Source organism: Saccostrea cucullata, unplaced genomic scaffold (genome assembly GCF_032062105.1).
Source record: "Saccostrea cucullata isolate Sc308-1 unplaced genomic scaffold, CSIRO_AGI_Scuc_v1 ctg3396, whole genome shotgun sequence".
NCBI lineage: Eukaryota > Metazoa > Mollusca > Bivalvia > Ostreida > Ostreidae > Saccostrea > Saccostrea cuccullata.
Window position 1 is genome coordinate 15,356 of NW_026933054.1, and position 21,771 is coordinate 37,126.

Genomic DNA, 21,771 nt, shown 5'->3' on the forward strand with positions numbered 1-21,771 from the left:
TGGTCGGCCATTGTGGCCCCGCCCTACCCCCGGGGATCATGATTTGAACAAACTTGAATCTACACTACAGGATGCTTCCATATTAATATGACCAATTCTGGCTGTGCTATTCTTGAGAAGAAGATTTTTAAAGAATTTTCCTATATATTTCTATGTAAAACTTTGGTCCGCCATTGTGGCCCCGCCCTACCCCCGGGGTTCATGATTTGGACAAACTTGAATCTACGCTACCTGAGGATGTTTCCCCATAAGTTTCATCTTTTCTGGCACAGTGGTTCTTGAGAAGAAGATTTTTAAAAAATACCACCTAATTTTCATTAATTCCCAATTATCTCCCCTTGAATGAGGGCCTGGCCCTTTATTTGAACAAACTTGAATCCCCTTTACCCAAGGATGCTTTGTGGCAAGTTTGGTTGAAATTGGCCCAGTGGTTCTTGAGAAGAAGTCGAAAATGTGAAAAGTTTACAGACAGACAGACAGACGGACAGACGGACGCCGGACAAAATGTGATCAGAAAAGCTCACTTGAGCCTTCGGCTCAGGTGAGCTAAAAACAAAAATAGGACATATTCATAAACGCGTCACAAGACCCCACTTCGAGATATTGACTCTGTTGACGTCTAAACGCTTTAACTTTGGACGGGACTATATTTTTGGACGGGGGTGTCGATCCTAAGTTATGCTCAATGGATTTTTTTTTTTTTTGATATTTGTCATCTGAATTTTATTTCACAGAAAAAATTATCAACTTCTGTAGGATAACTTGTTTTTCTTGATTTTGCAGTAGATGTTTGAATACTAATAAAGCAACTTAAGTCTGCTGTTAAACCTACCCCCCCTCCCCTTGCTAATTCCAAAAATCCAATATCTTCACCCCAGATCTCGATAGGGTATGATACATGTATGTATATACCTAGAGGCAATTAAGAGCCTTTTGTTTTCCCCAGGTAGCAAAACTGTCACAATTTGCTTGGAACTAACAAAACATACACAAGGGATATTAACACACAGAGAGTTGAATTAACAATTGAATCTCATGAAAAACAAACTCCATGCTTTACTAAACCTCCGGATTGATTAAGTCATAACTTTCATAGTCATAGTAACAGTCATAACTCAATTTAAAAATTAAATCCATTTTTACACCATTCATAATTGATAGCAAACAATAAATATAAAATTGTATATATTTTCCCCCTTAAGGACAGATAATACAAACTTTTGTCAAAAAAATCAAAAATATGAACTTGAATCATGTTTATGAAAGTAAAATGAATACTCGTATAATAGCTTTTAATTTTTCATTCTACGTTTCACAAAAATGGGATTTGAAGAGACAAAATTTTATAGGTTACTAGCTATTGATTATCACATGAAGGATATTTGGTGAATGATACAATTTTGAACATCATATAAGGTTAACAATATATCAAAATGCCATGAAGAAAAAGAAGAAGGGGCTTTATTGAGGCTATGTACTGCTGACTGGACTTTCAAACGCTGACCATGCAAATAAAGTTTTCTTAACATTTCAAGGGAAACATTTTATTTTAGAGATACACAGATACTACCCCCCCTATCCCTCCTCCTTCTTATCATATTCTCAATGATCATGATCGATGTCCCATTTATATAAAATGTTAACATTTTTGGTATTGGACATTTTAATAGACCCTATTAAGGTTATTGGCCGCCATCTTGGACTGGGGGCAAACATTTGGGGCTGACGTCACAAAAACAATGGCCGACGCGAGGCGAAGCGAGAACGGATCAGCAAAATAAACCGCCGCTTGTTGTTTATCTTGGACGTAACAACTGTAAATAACTATGCACAAAAGACTCTCAGGTAATGAAATTTATATATTTCAGCTTGAATAGTACTTAAATGGATTATTTTTTGCAATTTTTGTCTTTTTATTCGAGGACGCCAAAAGCACGTGGTCGGTAAATGCTCATTGAGAACCATGGGTATGGTTCATGTTTTGGGCTGTATTTAATAAATACGGCACCTCAGAACATTGAGCTTTTTCTGAGCTAGAGTTTAGTTGTTTTGAAATCGGAGAAATGTTAAATCTAGGCTCATACCCCCAAAATCGAATATATTGAGCTCTTCGAAAATGGTGATATGACCCAGCGAGGTGCACTTTTCAAGCCCAATAGGGAATGAGCATCATGTGAAACACATAGTGTACAAAAAATTGATATATTCAATTTTTTGTAATTGATTTTAATAAAAACAAATACATAATCCGATTTCTTTGTAAACAAGTACATTTTTACTTGTTTATTTAATGTAAACTATGTTCATATTTCACACTTTCAGCAAGTTAACATTGAGAGCAAGTCATACCAGTATCAGAGAGCCAAGAGCCGTAAATACAAAGGCCTATACATAAAGAAAGAATGCCTTAAAAGGTAATATTTATGCTAAAGAAAGCAAAGGATTAGGAAACATTCATGATTATTATATACATAAATATGAATAATGTTGTAGGCCATTGTATTTAAATAGAAGCTATCTTATACACAAGAGGTTTGGTTATACACATAATAAACATAGAATCATTCCATACTCATTCAGAAATACTCTCAGTAGTGCATTGCGCTGAGAGAGAAAAATCAAGCCCTGACTACTTGACCAACTTTGTAAGTGTTGCAAAACTTGCAATATATAAATTTATAGCATATGTACTATTGATTCAAATTATGTAAATATGTGAAGGAATGTCAATCCAAATGGAAGATTCTTACAAATTATATATTAGCCATGCTACTTTAAGAAAATTCGCACATATAATATCATAAAATTATGTGTAATCATGCAGTTATCCTGTAATTAGTATTTTAAAGTGTCATCACAGATTAGGTCAGGTGCAGACACTGTTGTCTTTAGTTCAGCATTGACCCAAAAAGTTAGTAGTCACAGTTCACTAATATTGACAACAACAATGTGCAATACATCTATTATTGTGTTGTTATTGAAAACTGTCCTTTCAGTTTCAAAACACAAAATAAAGTAGTTTATATTACAAACAGATTCTGAAGCATAAATTCTTCCATGTACATTTCTTGTACATATAAACAAAGTAAACTTCTTTGAAGGAAATGAAAGGATTAGTATGCTACAAAAACATGCACACATTAGAAAACAAGTGCACATAAAAACATAAAACATAGTGATATACCCTACTGAGGTCTAATTACTTATCTGAGAGGAATGAAAAGTCTCGTCAAAGCATTTACAGTGGACCCTCAGATATCCGGACGCCAGATATCCGGATGCTTCAGTATCCGGACGATCTTTCAACGGAACGGAATTTTTAAATGTTATTTTGTCTTATTTAACTGGTGATTCAGATATCCGGATGCTTCACATATCCGGACATATTGACTAGGAACCAAAGCGTCCGGATAAATGAGGGTCCACTGTATTCATAAGCAAGCAAAAAAAAATGTACAGTTTGTTATTGCTTTTATCTAAAGCAGCAATGCTAACTGTCAAAGGTGAAAGGTGGCAAATGTTCAAAGTCTTAATCAAATCAATATACTGGAAAGATGCTTGTTTTAGGTCCTCTTAAAAAAATGTTTGCCCTCCTCAAACTTACCATTAAGAAAATGGGTAGGTAACTTAAGTATATAATTTGTTCTCAAAACACTTCCAAATATGAAGTTAAAACATTGGGTTTAAAAAACAGAATTAAAAAAAAAGGTCCTTTAGTAAATAGGGCAAATATTTTTTTTAAAGATGACCTTTCCACCATGCCCATACACTTAAAATTCATGATGTCATATATGACCTTGACTTCATGACCTTGACAAAGGGATAACTGTACAATTTATTTGTTAAGATGACCTTACCTTAAACTTTAATATATGACCTTGACTACATGACCTTGACAAAGGGACAACTTTGTTCAGTTTGTTTTAACAGAGACCTTTCATACACATAAAGTTAATGCTTTAATCAATGTATAACCTTGACTTTATGACCTTGACAAAGGGAGCACTTTGTAAGTCTTAGAGTTCTTTAAAGAAGTCGTTGGTTGCATGTAAACACAAATCAATATTTTATTGTAGTTTTCCACAAGACATCACTGTATTTATTAATGACAGCCAACAAACTGTAACTAGACAGTGGCCTAGGGCAAATGCCCATCTACCATTGCCAATCTGCTACTGGACTGACTTTCTGCCAGTTACAGCTGTTGACCAGGTATGTCCAAAAAACTGATAATTTAAATCAATGTAACTTTTAAAACTTAAAATGGCAAATAATAGCCATCATTAAAAGTTTGTCAATTATCTCTTACACAAATATTCCCGAACCAATAATTTTATTTTGCTTTTAGATAGCCGACAAACTGTAACTAAACAGTGGCCTAGGGCAAAGCCGGAAATGCCCATCTACCATTGCCAATCTGCTACTGGACTGACTTTCTGCCAGTTACAGCTGTCGACCAGGTATGTCCAAAAAAACTGATAATTTACATCAATGTAAATTTTAAAACTTAAAATAGCAAATAATAGCCATCATAAAAAGTTTGTTAATTATCTCTTACACAAATATTCCCGACCCAATAATTTTATTTTGATTTTAGATAGCCGACAAACTGCAACAAGACATTGGCTAGGGCAAAGCTGGAAACACCCATCTGCCATTGCCAGCCTACTACTGGACTGACATTATGCCAGTTACAGCTGTCGACCAGGTATGTCAAAAAAATTGATAATTTAATCCCAATTTTAAAACAAAATGGTAATTGAAAAATCATGATTCTTTACCAATTTGTAATTTACATGCAACCTTGAAATAATGACCCAACAGATCTGCATTTTTGAAGTGCAAATGATATCTTAGAAAACTGCAAAGTATGGAAAATAGAAAAGCTTTACACATCTGTGCAAGTTTGGTAGAATTTTCTATGCAAATTGTTAAATTGCGTAAATCTTATGCAAAATGGTTGCTTATGGTAAATCCATACAAGCTGGCTAAATGAAAGACAGGGTTGTAAGCTAGTTGTATGTCTATACACCATGCAAGTTAGATATATGTAACAAGTACTGTTATATTGATATGCAAGTGGTTACTGATATGCAAGTGGTTACTAAGGGGAGGGGAGGAGGGGGTGGAGGGTGGGGAGAGTGCAGTACAAGTAGTGAAGATAGAAAGTCTCATTTAATGCAAGAAATCAGAAAATATTATAAGGCAAAGATTAATGAAAATCATTGCCAGAAATGAATCAAATGATTGATATTTATTCAATATGAAATTACATTCAGCAGGAGTTGAACTTTAATATGAAATGTAATACATGTGCTAATAAGATAGTATCTATATATTATTGATTTTTTTATTCCACAAGGGGGTCCAGAAGGTTGCAAAGTGCACAGCATGAAATAACAATATCATCAACAATGGGAAGACATGAAATCGGAAATTCATTTTTCAAAAATCTGTATGTTTTAAGTCTGCCAATAGCTTGTTCAACATAAATTCTTACATTTGCAATTTTTGAAGTTTCTGATACATCTGATGCTTGCATCTGCAATTTTCCAGTTGTACTGGGTTGAATAGCAAGTTTAGCCATCAACATCATAAGGTCCTCCTTAATTTTGAAACCCCTGTCAGCCATAACTTGATCATAGGGTTCTATAAGATTGTAAAAATGTCTTTTACAATAAACTGGTCACTTGCTCTTCCTCCATAAACGGAAGAAACATATGAAAACATACCATTTGGTGTAATTGCAACAAGAAATTTTACTGTACAGTGTTGCTTATAATCGGACCAGCATTTAGCTTGAACTTCTAAACTTGATGGTGTTTCTAACAAAACTTCTGTGCAGTCTATTATGCATCGTACATTTGGGTAAAACCTTCTGTAGCATTCAGGTAATGCACTTTTGATTGTGTGTTTTGTAGGCCATATGATGAGTTTTCCCAGTTCTAGACGAAGTAAGCGAGTCCAAGTAAAAAAAATGCTGCTGACAGTTGCATCAGAAATGTTGAATCTAAATGCAAGGTCATGAACTAAAAGACCAAGTCTTAATCTCATCAATACCAGCAACAACTCAAGCTCTAGAGATAGTTTTCTTCTTGGACCAGGGCGTTTGAAGGTAAGACCTTGATCATATCTGGAAGGCATTTCACAGGTAGTCTGTTTTTCGCCTCTCCAGTACTGCATGCATTTGGCTTTTGAGCTGAGTAAGTTGAATAATGTCTGAAAAACTAGAGTAGTAGACAGACCTGTAAAGAAATTAACATCTGAATCTCTAGTAATTTGAGTAAACTGAAAGCAAAGAATAAATTCTGATTCATTTGAACATTCTGCATGATCTGCTGTGTCATTTTCCGACGTACTTTGCAGAGTGCAATTAGTTTCACAATCTACTATGAACTTTTTATTATTGTGTCTTTTAATTTCTCTTCTCTTTGTAGGAGTTGTCCCACTGGTGGCATCAGACAAGGTTAAAAACAAAGTGGGATAGGGATTCTCACTGGTGGGCATACCATCTGAAAAGTGGTTTGAACATACACGTATGCCATTGCCTGGAATATAATCCTGACGACCTTTTAATATTTGAGAATTCCATTTTTTCCTCATAATTTCATCAGATGGAAGTTTATGAAATTTAAGAGTATGAACATGTGATTTGATATCATATTTTGGGATATCTCTTGTCATTGTTGCAAGGACCAACTGCACACCTATCACCTCCTCCCATGTTTGTTTAGTTGAATATTAATTATATATAAAGATGAAATTTGACCCTCTGATACTAGCAGACTTAACTAGGACATGATTTTTTTTATTGAGATACATGTATATATAAATAGAAGTTTATAAACTAAATCAAGTTGAAGGAAGGGTACAGTGATCTGCAAGGGAAAAAACATTTTTAATATGATTTAACTACTCAGTATTTAAAGAAGTAAAAAATACCTAGACTAGGCACAGTAAAGCATGTACAATGTACTCTATTTGTATAGATGATAATGTAAACAATTTTTTTAATGATGTTTTAACTTCAATTCTGTAAAGCACTCTGTCTTATGAAGCACATGCATTACAAGTCCATATTTCAGCAGTGGGTTCTGTTTTGACCCCTACACATTTCCAATGAAACCAAAGGTCACAGTTATCACAACAAATGCTGTGATCTCCACACTCGATGATTTCATCGCCATCTAAGCAAAGTTTGTTGCATAGTGGACAAAATGTCAAATTTGTTGTGCCCAAAAGATAAGGGACAATGTAAATTTTGAAGAAAAGGGATGCTTTTTGTACTATTTCCATCCAAATCTTTTTGTCTAATTTTACTTTTAGAATTAGTGTGTCTTTAGCTGACCACACCAAAAAGAAAGCTTGCTGCAGACCAGTGACACCAAGTTGTGCTTGAATCTGGTAGTAATATTTGTGTGAAGATTTCAAAGCCAGATTTCCTTCTTGTTGTTCAAGGAAATCTGTCAAATGCCAACCTTCTTGCACAAATACATTGTTAGTGTTAAGAACGTAGGGGCATTTGATTTCGAGGACAGACACTCCACAACAGTTGCACTGAATGATGCCGTCGGGACTGGCTGCCAAAAATGGCATGTCAGGTTTTATATATAAAACTGCTTTTCTGATGGAAAAACCGGAGTGCTTTAAGGACTCAAGCTTTAAAAAATCTACTCTAGCTGTATCCCCCTTTTCTATTCCATACTTAACAGCTGGAACAAAAGAGATGTCATCTCCACCATGCAATATATTTTTCACAAGGGGGGTAATTTTGACCTTGGAGCTTCCTTTTTTTCATAGTGTAGAAAATTTTGTACACACTGTTAGGGTACTAGAAGCAGTTATCCTCCCTTTTCTTTGGGTATGCCATAGTGGACATTTGGCCTGATCTCTAGTGGCCTGCTCAACAAGGATAACCTGTTCATTTGAAAGGGGCAAGCCTTCAATGAACTTTTCTGCGGAATCTGTATAATTGGTTCCAATATCAATTAATGATTGGGGCATAAAAGGCTTCTGACTGTTTGATGTAATAGCCTTAAATACAACTGACCTTGGAGTAACACTATACAGCTTACTAAACATATTGTTTACTTCTTCTTCTGTGACCTTCCTGTGATCCATCCGTCTTGGATCAAATGAGGTTTTCATCTCGGAAATAATAGATTTCTGACCTTGATCTTCTGTAGATTTGACCCTGTTGTCTTTCCTGACATTCATTTCAGTGACCTTGGATGGTTGGACATTACGTTTAGTAGATGCATTCCAGTTGCATGGTAGAGATGTGCATGATGGATTTGTAAACCCCATGGTATTGGCATATTCTACCTTATAAAGTGTAGCTATTACATGGTTACACGTTTCTGCCATACCTGCTATACAGCTACACCAACTTGTCAAAATTTGTTCCTCTTGAATATCAAATGCTATCCAAACTTCTCTTGGATCATTATTTATACTTTGTGATGGAGTAACCATTGATCGAAGAATTTTGATGTTTTAGAAGTTGTATGTTAATATTTCATCAACAAACCCAGACTTCCAGTAGGAGAATGCTTTATGGGTTTTGTATTTACCCACAAAGTCAATGTCAAATTCTTTTTTCTCTAAAATAAAAGAAAAAATGTTGCCTAGATCTAGTTTTGGCAAAGATTTGACATCTGATTGCCACTTTGACAGTGGAATTGACCTTGGATCTTCAGGTATTTTGTATTTCTGAAGTTTTTCAATATAGTGGCTCTGAAGATTTTTTTGAAGCTCTTTTTCAGAAACTTTAGGGGACACCTTCTGCTCCCATGCAACAGATGCCCTTGAGACGAGTTCGTTTTTAACTCCTGACACCTTTAAACCTCTAATATTGAGGTAGTCTTTTAACTGACCAATAGTCATGGAGGAAAATTCCTCAAACATGCTATCCATTGACATATTGATTTTTGTAAGATTTTCAAAACATTTTTGGTTATGAAAACAGTATGTGCTTTTGAATAACAAAATATTAAAAATTCCCTTGCTCACTGATACTGGTTGTAATTTTAATATTACATTAAAACAATGAAATATAACAAGTTACATTGCACATGTGATCATATTTTTTGGGCTTATGTCCATATTTATTTCAGTCTGGAAAGAAATGAAGTTGATACATTATTTAAATAAAATTGTTTACATTTTTAGAATGATGAACTTGTTTAATTTATATCATAAGTTAGTTATTTTCTCATTGTACATGTTTGTGATAATACTTTTAAAAAATTGGTCATTAAAATATAAAACTTGAATATTTCTGCATTTTTTTTTATTTTCAATTTTAATTACATGTATTTTGAGTTCTCTTACATTAAGAGTAGTACATGTAACACTGTCCACTGCATTGTGGCAACAAGCAGGGCATCTTCGGAAAGCTGTATAATTTATTTCATATAAATTTAGTTATTTTCTCATGGTACATTTTTGTATTTATACTTTTAAAAATCTGTTATTAAAATAAAAAAAAATTGAATATCTCTGAATTTTAAAAAATTTTCAATCTTAATATTACAGGCATGTTGAGTACTCTTGCATAAAGTACAGTAACACTGTCCACTGCAAAGTAGCATCAACAGGACTTCTTTAGAAAACTGTAGAAAAATATCATGCATTACAGTGGTTGCACAGACCTGTGTCAGTACAGATGTACTGTTTATAGGAATTTCTATTAAAATAATAAATTACTGATTAAATATTCTGTGGAATTTCTGTGCCAGTATTTATAATTACAAGGAGAGAAAACCCATACATTCAAATATAAGCATGGTTATTATTCTTTACAGAGTGTATATTTCACTATCGCTAAAAAGGCCCCGCCCCCTTTGCATTTGCTGCTACAACATACGCGGAACTTGTACTTCATAAAGAAGGAAAATGTATCTATTGATATTATTCTCGTGAGAAATCACTTCACACACATTTCTTAATGTTTTTTTCATTGAACAAAAGTTATAATTACCCAACACAAGACACTCTACTCGATATCTATAGATGCCAGCCAAATATTCCCGCCTTGCGCAGCGCGTCACTTGTGTACACTAACATGTTACTTCATTAATATTCTATGACATTTTAAAAAATATTGTTATTTCCTGTAATATTTTTATCTAAGCAACACTTTTTAAGTATAATTTTATTTTTTAAAAATAAAATACTTCTTGAAACACCTTCGCATTTATTGATGACGTTACAACATTATGACAAGCTTGAGCCGCTTAAGTACACTGGCACTCCTGCCTGCGGATTAGTGTTGGAGAAACTTCAAGAAATTTCTGCAAGTAAGGATGTTTAGTGTATTGAAATGTACTTTTTCATCGCACTTTTATAATAAATGAAATGAAAATATTGAGTGCAAAAAATCGCGATATAACATGACCTGATGACCGCATACCGCTTATATGGCACATACAGTGTTGTGTAAAAAGCATGCTGAAAAACATCATTTTTTTTAATGTCAGGAAGTTATTTTATTGGTTAAACACATATTATTGTCATTAAAAATAGTTTTTGCACAAATCCCCAATGTGGATTCGTGTGACATTGACCAGAAAGCCTCCAGTAGACGGAAACATTTCGGCAAGTAATTTCATCAACCGCACATTGTTTACAATGACGACAGCGCGTGATGCCCCCAATCCAAGATGGTGGCCATTAACCTTGAAAGGGTCTATTAACATTATTACCCATGGTAGTATTTACAACAACCAAAATCTGAAAAAATTGGCCTGATAATTTATTTCATTTCTTTTTTTGGCTCGTGAACTGTGCATTGTTTAAATTAAAAAAAGATAAACCAATAAATAAAAAGAAGCAGCAATATTCTATCTATGGATTCACTTCTTAAAAATTCTGTGCAGAAGGATGCATTTTTAATTATATCCCTAGAATTACCCAATGCCAACCAAGGAAAATAAAAAAAAAACGGCGACAAGAGATTATGAGGATATTGGAATTTCCACATGATGTTGACAAAGACCTGCTCTATTTTTGTAAGTAGATTTAGAATTATTGAATTTGTTATTTACTTCATTAAAAACATGTTACCACTGTATACAAAGTGCTAATCGAAAATCTACTTGATTTGGATCACTAGCTATATTTGTTTGGATCATTCGAAGTTTCTGTCTGCACATTTAGACAAAAAATGTCTTTTATATATGGTTTTTTACTAATAATAAAACTACTTCAACCAATATGAGACTTCTTCTTGGTATATTTAAAGATTATTAGGTTTTTGTGTCACCCTCCCTTCCTTAAATATCGGTAGCACGCATTTTTCACGCATCTGATGATCATTTTTCGACTAATTAGCCACTTGAATGGACTCTTGACATTACTTTAATAAAACATTTATTGTTTTGTTTAATATAAATCCTAATCAAACGTTAGCTATCAAATTTGACCACAAGGTCTTCGTTATATCTTGACAATCACATCAAATATGCACCTACCCAACTTTTCCGGAGCTATTTTTGGTTTGCGTAGAAAATATCCAGAAGGCTATCTTTGTTGTCATGACAGCTATACTTTTTTCGAGTATACATATAGCAATTAGGCCTAGTGCAATTCGTGAAATAATTTATTGACGTTACCTTGTGTTTACGACAGTCTTGTACAATATTTTCTTCCCCAGACTCCTCTTACATTCAAATTTGGCCCAGTCCATAGGAGGTCCATGTGTCATATGCCCACCTTGAGCGTTTTATGCTCAGTCAGTGATTGTAATACATATGTATTTGTATAAATTATAGAAAAAGTAGTGTGGCCTTTCGTGAAAGTATCTTTTTATTTTCTAATGGAAACAACTCGAATGACGTTTTTATTTCGTTAATCAATATGTTTCAGGCACGTAGCAACGGGGGGGGGGGGGCTCCCCCCCCCCCCACTTTTTTCCCCAACGTTACCATTACTATAGAAAATGTCCATTGAAAAGATAGTTGCCCCCCCCCCCCCACTTTTGACCACAGTATATTGATAGCAAGGAAATGTAGGAAACAAGTGGAAGTGAAAGGAAGCTGGCATTGAAAAAAGTTGGCCCCTAACCACACACCCCCCCCCTCCCCCCGAAATAGGATTTTCGAGTTAAGCAATTTTCAATTTCCCGTTTTTTTTTTTTTTTTTTGCTTGTCAACTTTTTTTAGGTAAATAAACAAAAACTTTTTTCAGGTTGCGCCCCCCCCCCCCCTACTTTCAAAAACGATGCTACGTGCCTGTGTTTAGTTCCATTTGTTTTAAATTCCGGAATAAAGGATGGAACCAGCATAAATTTCTTTGTAAAGGGGGGGGGATACAATGTTGTCCATAACATTTAAAGATCCTGACACAAAAACCCTACTTTATGGTTGGGGAAGGGGTCGGCTTAATTGGTGGACAAGCTACATTCTTCCATATATACCGGTATTCTCATTTTTTTCCATCAACTTATGACAGTCGTTCATTAACAAAAACATACCAAAGAAAAAACTTTAATGCCGCTTACCAAACTGTAAAAACTTAAACAATTTGAAAGATCGATTTCAACTCTTTGACTTGATATATACACATAGTTTTGTAAATATTTAGTGGCATATATATGCATTCAAAGTTTTGATAAGAAAACACAATGATTAAAACGCATTCAGCTTCAAATCTTAATGCCGCTTCGTTCATTTACAAATTTCAATTCAGCCAAATAAGCATTAAGAAGAGATTGCATGGGATATTAAAAAATGTTTTCATGAAATAAAAAGAAAACAAACGGGTACCACATCTCTCGAAGAAATGCATGGATCTTTTTTCATAAAAATCAAAGCATATCCCTGATAATCAATTAATTTCCGTAACTATAAATTTTTTGAATTTCTTTAATTTTCATAGACTCTGTTTCAGATTCTTAGCTTTAAGTTCTGATATCTGATGATAGTGTGAAAATAGGTGAAATATTACTAAAGTTGCACTATAATCTCGTTATCATAGATTTATAAAAGAGAGAGAGAAAGTGTATAAGGCGAGGACAATCACCCGCTCTATGACGAAAAAGTTTGATTTTTCTACAATTATGTTGTCAGTAATGTCATCTTCAACATATTTGATTCATATAATAGTATTGTACTGTAAGAAATGTTGATTGAAAATTGTTTTTTAAACTTATTTAGTGGTAAATCGGTACGTACGTTAATATTAAACGATTCCAGCCCTAAGAATTTATTTCTGAATATGAATGGGTCAGGTTTCTATCCTAAGTTTTGTGCTTATATGACGGAAAAGTAAACCCACTGTGTTTTTTCTACATGGAGTCTGCATCCATTCTATTTAAAAGTCGAATATTTCTTGAATGTTAAAAAAGTGAGGATAATGAGCATTGATTTATGTCGAAAAATTTACAAATACAAATATGTTAGCAGGGCATAAATACGGACCTCCGGAATACCAGAAATGGGAAAAGGCCTTGGGGCCATAAAACTTAGACAAGCTCACTTTTGATCTTAATCTCATTTTTTCCAAAGAAATATATAGCGGAAAAGTGAGACTGAGATCTCGTCTTAGTTTTATGGCCCCCAGGCCAGGTGCCTAGGAGGAGTAAGCATCCCTTGTTGATCGGTCACACTCGCTGAGAGCCCTATGTGTTGATCAAGTAAACGGAGCATTTCGTAATCAAATTTAGTATAAAAACAAAGGTCTAACAGTTTGGTGAAAGAAGTAAGCCAAAAAAAAAAAAAAAAACGAACCAGGAAAAATTAAATAATAGGTGGAAAAATATTTTTTGTCTCAACAATTCATTTTTTAAAAGAAACTGACACACAACCAACAAGAAGACACCGTAGAGTATAGTGGTTAACGCATTCAGTCTTACGCCTATCATGAGCTTTGAAGAGAGTTCGAATACTAGTAGTTTGTGAAGCCTTTATTTTCCTTTTTACATACCTCTAAAACATTAGTGAAAATATATAACGTGTATTTATCAATACATTGTAAGTTATTTAAAGACATAAATTTGAGAAAGTGTCTTTGGATTATATCCCCCCTCCCCTATATAAGCCACCATTCTTCAAGAAGTATTCTATGCAAATCAAACATAGCATTTCTTTATCAATCCCGACAAAATGCAAATCAAGTATAGCACAAACACCAGCAATGATTGCACATTTCATCAAATTCTATAATTATTTATTTCTGTTTAACTTCTTTTGACTGATAAATGTTTCTCCGGTGATTATGAGTGCCAATATGTTTTCAAAGCTGTTAAAATCGCAATAATTTTATCAAAAATCAATAAATCTTGATTTCATGCAAAACACAAAAAGGATCCGAAAAAGGTATAGCAATCGCAAAAATATGTTGCAAACATATAATAGCATTCACTCAAAACAAGAATAGCTCAATTTCTCAAAAAAGCGTAATGTATAGAAATCAGATGATGTTTCGTGGGTGAATTGAGGAGAAAACTTATATACAATAACTTTTACAGCAGAATATACTTTGAAAAAATTAAGAACAATTGAAATAATTCAAAATGAGTGAAAATAGCATTTTAACTTAGTAAATGAGAACGGTATCGAATTTCTAACATGTTTCAACTTAAAAATTTCCTCAAATATATTTACATTGATTCTACAAAGGTTTAATAAGTTTCCTAATTTCTTAAGGTTACTTTTACCCATTTTTGCTTGCAGAATTTTCTTTTTTACCCATAATGCATCAGAGTACCCAAAGCAATATAGCTAGTGATCCAAATCAAGTAGATTTTCGATTAGCACTTTGTATACAGTGGTTACTACATGGATCATAGATTTTTTTTAAGTCTAAAGATCTAGTATAAGATCATCCCGTTTCCTCTGATTTTATAAACAGACTTACAGTGTCTTCAGATGTTATGAATTTCTGTCACTGTAAAGTGTTTGCAAAGCTAGCAGTCGATGGGGATATTCAGTAGTACATTATACAAGTTAACAAAGTAAATAATCGTCAGAAAATTATACACATCCGAATATTATTCTTTCGTTCGAATTTCCTCAATGACAATTAACGTTGTAGTACTCGTTCGTTCGAATATTCTCAATGTCTTGAATGTGTAACGTTACACTAGCTGATGATTGTACTTAGAAATATATTGTCATGTCTAACTTTGTCTGTAATTTGCAAGTATCTTGATCATTGTTTGATTACAGTCATCAGCATTACTGATTAGAAAATAAATTATTGTCTTCTCTCAGACATGGTTAAAAGTATCCCACTACTGTAGTGTACTATAGGGATTAACAAACATTGCATGTGTTGCAAGTACTATTTATTTTTCTTTCTTTTCTTTTTTTTTTTTTTTTTTTTTTTTTTGCTGTCAAGATAATTTTTGAGATATGATATGGGGATCAGTGTTTAATGATTATTACAATGTCATGATGGACATAACTAATCACCCCCAAAAACTCCTACTTATATTGTTTGGAAGTATCCAAATATCAAATTACTAAATCTCTGGTAGAAAATTTGTTGATCGTCTGAAGTTTACATAAGACGTACCCACATGATTATTGATATAATCAATTAAATGTTTTTTTTTAATCTCTGAAATATAGTCTTAAAACTTTGAGTTAAAATCAATCTTTAAACTGCTAAACTCATTTTTATACCATGAATACATACTTAGGAATATCATTATTAAGTTATCTTCATGTACTTTTGAGGGGAAAATTATACATCTGTGTGCATGTTGATCCTTATGTGTAAGTAAATAATAAAAGACACAAATGCTAAGACTTTTTTATTTTACATATTTATTTGTAAAAATATTTTTTTATTACTTTGAAATGAAATAAAAAACATTCTAGCTTTATTACTAATAATATGATTTTTTATTAGAATTGATAGGAAATTGGATGTTTAAGAAATAAAGTTTGCTTTTTCGTGAATGTTGCAGTATAACCTGCATTGTTAATGTAGCACAGATTTAAATTACACAAGGACTCCCATGCCAATTTCAAAAGTCATCGCCCACTGACTTCAAACACAAAGGTAGCCGCACAAGAATTACATGCATATTTGGCCTCCTAAGCGTCAGACACAGAGATGGGTGCACATGATATTTTCATGAATATTAGGCCTTCTTAGCTCCTGACCTATCGACCTGCCTAATTTACATTCCCGTAGAATTATCAAGAAATCAACTCTCCTAACTTTCAAAGAGTTACCACAGAGAAAAACAAAGTGCCCCGCCACAGCATGATATGTCCGTCAAATATTGTTCGATAATCATAAATTGGTTAGAGTGAAAGAAAATCAGGTAACCTTGATTAACAGATTGACACAGATTTCAATGATCTAATTTCCATTTCTTATCATGTTGAAAATATTGTACATACATCTCTAAGAGACTTACAGTGTAGGGATTAATTATAACTAATAATACATCATATAATTCTAAACTGGCTGTGTTAGAGCTTAACAAATATCTATCTGCAGCTTAAAATTGTTTATTACATATTTTGTGAAATAATGGAAATGCTACTACAGTCTAATAAAAAAATAAAAAATAAATCATTCTTTAGACTATAAGATTCTAAGTGAGACATGACTGAAATTTGTTGCAAATATATAAAAATTGAAATGTAATTTTTTTTTTTCAATGAACACATGTATAATTAGCTTTAATTATATTATACAATACTAATTTAGTTTTAATCATACACTAAAACATCTATTTCTTTTAATTACATTAAATCAATTGAAAGATCTTTATCTGGAATATAGCCATCAAGAACTCTTAATTAACACAAGCAACTAAGAGGTCACAGTGACCTTGAAATAGGCCGGACAGGATTTTTCCATATTTGACCATAGCATCTTTATTAAAGGTCAGAGCAACCTACTTTTTGTGCGTGTCACACCGTCTACCCAAGAAGTATTAGTTGACAATCCTAGGCCTAATAGTATTCAATTTATGAGCCGGACACGAAAGGACAGATGGACGGACGAACATTAAAGCCTATATACATGTATAACATAATACGTCCCGTCTTAAGACAGGTGTATAAAAACAGACATGGAAATATGGCATCATCTGACATCATGAAAAATTCTCAAGGGCATAAAACTCTTATAGTACAGATACTGGTAAATGTATGCAGAACATGCACAAAGTTTCATTTATGGTATATTTAGAGATGAAAATAATTAATATTTTTATACTTGGTCCTCTTTAGGGTGAATTTTAGTGTCAGTCATTTTGGCTGGATTGAGAAATTTGAGTGATTGATAGTTTGATACTCAACATGTTCAATTCATTTTCTAAATTTGGTGAAAATTTAATCCATGCTTTGTTATTATACATGTAATTGATATTGCATGATTTATTCTAATTTTTCCTTTAACAGAAAATGAAGGTATATATACTGACATATAGTGTACATGTACCTTGAAGATTTGTCCCCCTCGTAAATACAAGAAATGCAAAGGTAATTCTTTGTGAGAATAGAAAGAATTAAGGAATGCAATGTAATAAAATTTTTCAAACCATACAACAAAAACTACTTTGAATAATTAGTACGCAACCAACCATTTACAATTGAATTCTGCAGTTTTATTTCTTTAATATTGAAATAAAATCAAATTTGATCATTTTTAGCTCACCTGAGCCAAAGGCTCAAGTGAGCTTTTCTGATCACATTTTGTCCGTCTGTCAACTTTCCACATTTTCGACTTCTTCTTAAGAACCAATGGGCCAATTTTAACCAAACTTGGTACAAAGCATCCTTGGGTGAAGGGGAATTTAAATTGTTAAAATGAAGGGCCAGGTCCTCTCACAAGGGGATATAATTAAGAAAGACAAAAATAGGGTGGGATCATTAAAAAATCTTCTTCTCAAGAACCACAGGGCCAGAAAACCTGACACTTATGTGGAAGCATCCTGGGGTAGTGTAGATTCTAAATTGTTCAAATTATGACCCCTGGGGGTTGTCGGGGCCACAATAGGGAATCAAAGTTTTACATAGAAATATATAGGAAAAATCTTCTTCAAGAGAAGCACTGGGTCAATTTGTAATTTTTCAAAACACTACTCCTCTGTTTCATTCTGATGTCAATATAACTTGGCACACAAGTAGACTGCACTAAGGTACATAGTGCATTGTTTTTTTTTTTTATTTCAATGAACGGTGCTGCCATGGTTACTAAAAATAGAAATTTCTGTATAAAATTCCTTTAATATGCTACTCCACCAACAATTTTGGTATGATTTCAATGTAATGTGGCACACAAGTAGACTACACTTAGATACATAATTCTATTTAATGCTGTCTGTTGCTAAGTTTCAAATCAAAGTGCTTCTTTTTCTTTGTTATGCATACAGACCAGCAGAGCTACAGTCTCATCAGAGACTTCTTTATTATTCTTTTCATCACACAGCAACTTTCTTTTTTTCAGTATACACAGTGACAGATATATACATACACATAAAAGGAGACATCATCTCATGATCTGTGGATCCATTGAAAACTTTAAGGACAAAACTGTTGATAATTCATTCATGTAAAGAGTGTTGACTTGAATATTGAATATCTAATGAATGGAACTAAGTTAGAGAATTAATTTAATAAGTATTATATTGTATATTACTCTTTTTATTCATCTGTCAAATTTCTTAATTAAAAATTAAACTTAAAGGCTTAAATAAGGATTTTTTTCATTATTTCAATTAGAACAAGTTCTTTAATTTATTTTTCTCTTACATAATTGATAAACAGGCATTTAAGGTCATACGCAATGTAGTTAATTGGGTTCTTCTCTAGAGTTGAAGAGTTCCAAGAAAGGAAGGACCTGTGTGCAATATTTTTATTGTCTATATATGGATTTGTAAATCTCCTCTAAAACAATTTTGATGAAAAAAAATCTGGAATTTATGTTTTGTAATTTTTGTACATTTTTCTTTGAATAATGCAAAAATTTTCAAACTTTAATATCTTTTCAAAATCCCTGGAAATGCATGCTGATTTTTTGTCTAAAAATATTTAATATGGTACATGTATTATAAGTTTAAGTATAGAATTTTTTGAAAAATTATCAGTAGGTAACGTACCTTGCATATTTCCTTAAATGTAAAATGAAGGGATGCGTACCTTTATTAAATGAACTAGGGAACTCATGAAGTGTGCATATTCATTTAATAGTGTTTTATTTTGCATGCACTATGCAAAGGCAGAGATTTTTTACCGGGTGGTAAATTCCAGGTGAGGGAGGGGCTTATTTTGTACAGGTGTGAATGCCTTTGGGGCTACCAATCTACCTGTGGCCATCTGTCTCCTAATACCTATACACAGGAAGTGGTTTAATACACAGTAAAATACCCAGATGTCAAACTTTACCTGTGTTGGGGTTTTGAGACAATTTTGAATTGATAGTTCTGAAGTAATAAAAACTTTCTCTATAATCTATATTGATTTATAAATGAATGTTTGAAAACACCCCTACCCATTTAAAACAATTATGATGATATCATACTATAAACTCAAATATTACAACAAAGATTATTTAAGATGTTCAAGTATGTGTTAATAAAAAAAATAAAAACTCCAGTAACAAGTCTAACGACCAAATAAGACTTAATGTTTCATTCACCCCATGAATTGAATGAAAAGAAAGCCTTGTTAATTAACTATATTTCATTAAAAAGAAAAATGTAGTCAGGGTTTGACACATGGTGCACAAGCCGGAGGCGAGAGCACTATGTGTCAAACCCTGACTACTATAATACATGTAGGCATATAGTACATGCAAAAAACTACACTAATGTTATTATTATGCTTCCTTATTATAATGTCACCTTGTGCAACGTGCGTCATAATCTTTTTCTTTAATTTTGAACTTTCCATGCTTTAGGTATAATGTACAGATAGTTTAAGAGAATAGTATTTGACTGAAGGGGGGGGGGGTGCAAGAAACTATTTTAAAAGAATTATTTTGAATGTTTTAAATTTTTCATCTGAAGTGTTAAGTACTGCAGAACTGTAGCTCTCCGAAATAATATATATTGACAGACGGGAGAGCTACATGTGCAGTGCCACCCACTATTTCGGTATAGTATGTTTATGCTACAGTGTATTTAAATCCTAAGAACACAATGCAAGAATAGTAGGGTATATGGGTTATGTCACAGAGACAAACTGACAGGAAGCATAATAATTGACAATATGCATTTATGATAAGAAAATTGAATTCATGAAAGAAGTTGAATAAATTTAAGCCACCGAAGTACCAATCTAGTGAAAATTAGATGTTAGATCTGCTCACATAGTCACTACAGTCAGTTTAGCGAGTATGCGTGCCTGTCTAACATCTTATTTAAATTACATGTAGATTGCTGAAGTAAAAGTTTAATACCCAATATCATTCTGCTATATTTGCATCCGCGCTGGTATTAACAGTGAGCATTAACTAACTGTGGCCTGAATCTCTTATTTTATGTGTTATGGGGTGTCCAAAATCAAAGTGCATACAGATGTTAAACAAAGAAGAAACTTGCAATGGCCTAAGGTGACTTATCAGTTGAATCCATGTCAATGGTGCATATAGTTATTTTATGTACCAAAAATAATAAGTAAAAGATCAGCAGAGTGCTTTTATTAAAGAAGTAACAGAACTGAGGAAAACTTGTCTTCTTCTGGATGATATGAAACACTGAGTAGAGTACCACCGCAAATATTCTGGATCCATGCCCTTTCATCATGTTTATTTTTGAACGGGTTCAATGAACTGTCAAAAATTATTGATATGTTTCTAATTAAGGTGTAGATGAAAAGTTTTGAAATTAGTGAAAAGGTTGTTAAATATTTTTAATGCAAACTACCAGTAAATGTGCATAATGAAGACGGTTGATTTTTTTTTCAACATTATTTCTTGTTCATTTGTCAGATCGGGTTCGTTATGTGTAAAATAATTTCCAGCTGTCATTGGAACAAAAACAAGGCATGATCAGGATCATACAAAGAAAATTTACAGTAAAAAATAGGCAAATTATTACAGTTTATTCATCTGAATAAGTTTTAAAACTCTTTGAGAATCTCAGAGTGAATGGCACGCCCCAATTTCATGTGATTTTTTAATTGGAAACCCATCAGTTTAGTGCAGCAAACAGGCAAGTACTGTTCCATGTAAGATTCAGGCAGAGGGTGGCACATGAGCATGATGAAAGATCTTTTTCATGATTTAAATAAAAAGTATGTTTACAGACTTGAGCTTTCAGCATAAAATTTTTTTTCATTGGTCACTGTTGCTATGGCAACAAACTGAATATCATTGTTGCATGAAACGATGAGTAATTATGCATAAATATTACAATTTTTGTGTATTTTGATATATAAATACACCACAAACAGCAATTTCTATTCAAAAAGTCTTGTTATTATCTAAAACAATAATAAAAAGTCTACTTATTCTTAAAAAGAAAGTTTTATTTTTTTCAAACATCTCTCAGTAATACTGAATCTTGAAATCTATAAATAGCACAATGGAGAAATTTGGCAAAAAACCCTTAATTTTGGTCGTTTCAAAGTGAAATTTCAGAAAAAAACATTATGAATGCATAAATTCATTGATGAATTCAGAAACTACATGCAAAAGAGATTTGAATTATCAAATACAAATTCTGCGTTTTTCGTTTTTTAAATAAAAACTTTACAATTCGAAAAAAGGTGTTTTTAACATATTTCAAAAATTCCTGAAATCAAACACTATGCATATGATGTACAATTTCCATTAAAAATTTTTTTTGAAAAATGATTC

At 32.9% G+C, this 21,771-nt stretch overlaps 2 long non-coding RNA genes across 3 annotated transcripts; both read left to right on the top strand.

The window, feature by feature from the left end:
* The first annotated feature begins 1,793 nt into the window (after positions 1-1,793).
* LOC134237126 (uncharacterized) lies at positions 1,794-6,452 on the top strand. Of its 2 annotated transcripts, XR_009985759.1 has the most exons (7): positions 1,794-1,845; positions 2,323-2,414; positions 4,077-4,212; positions 4,349-4,460; positions 4,598-4,708; positions 5,922-6,115; positions 6,438-6,452. It is a non-coding gene; the product is annotated as an uncharacterized LOC134237126 (long non-coding RNA). The 2 variants fall into 2 exon arrangements; XR_009985758.1 differs by lacking the exon at positions 1,794-1,845 and having other exon boundaries at positions 2,013-2,414.
* Positions 6,453-10,819: 4,367 nt separating this feature from the next.
* On the top strand, positions 10,820-18,679 carry LOC134237128 (uncharacterized). The gene is made up of 3 exons (XR_009985760.1): positions 10,820-11,012; positions 17,370-17,450; positions 18,418-18,679. It is a non-coding gene; the product is annotated as an uncharacterized LOC134237128 (long non-coding RNA).
* The last annotated feature ends 3,092 nt before the right edge of the window (positions 18,680-21,771 follow it).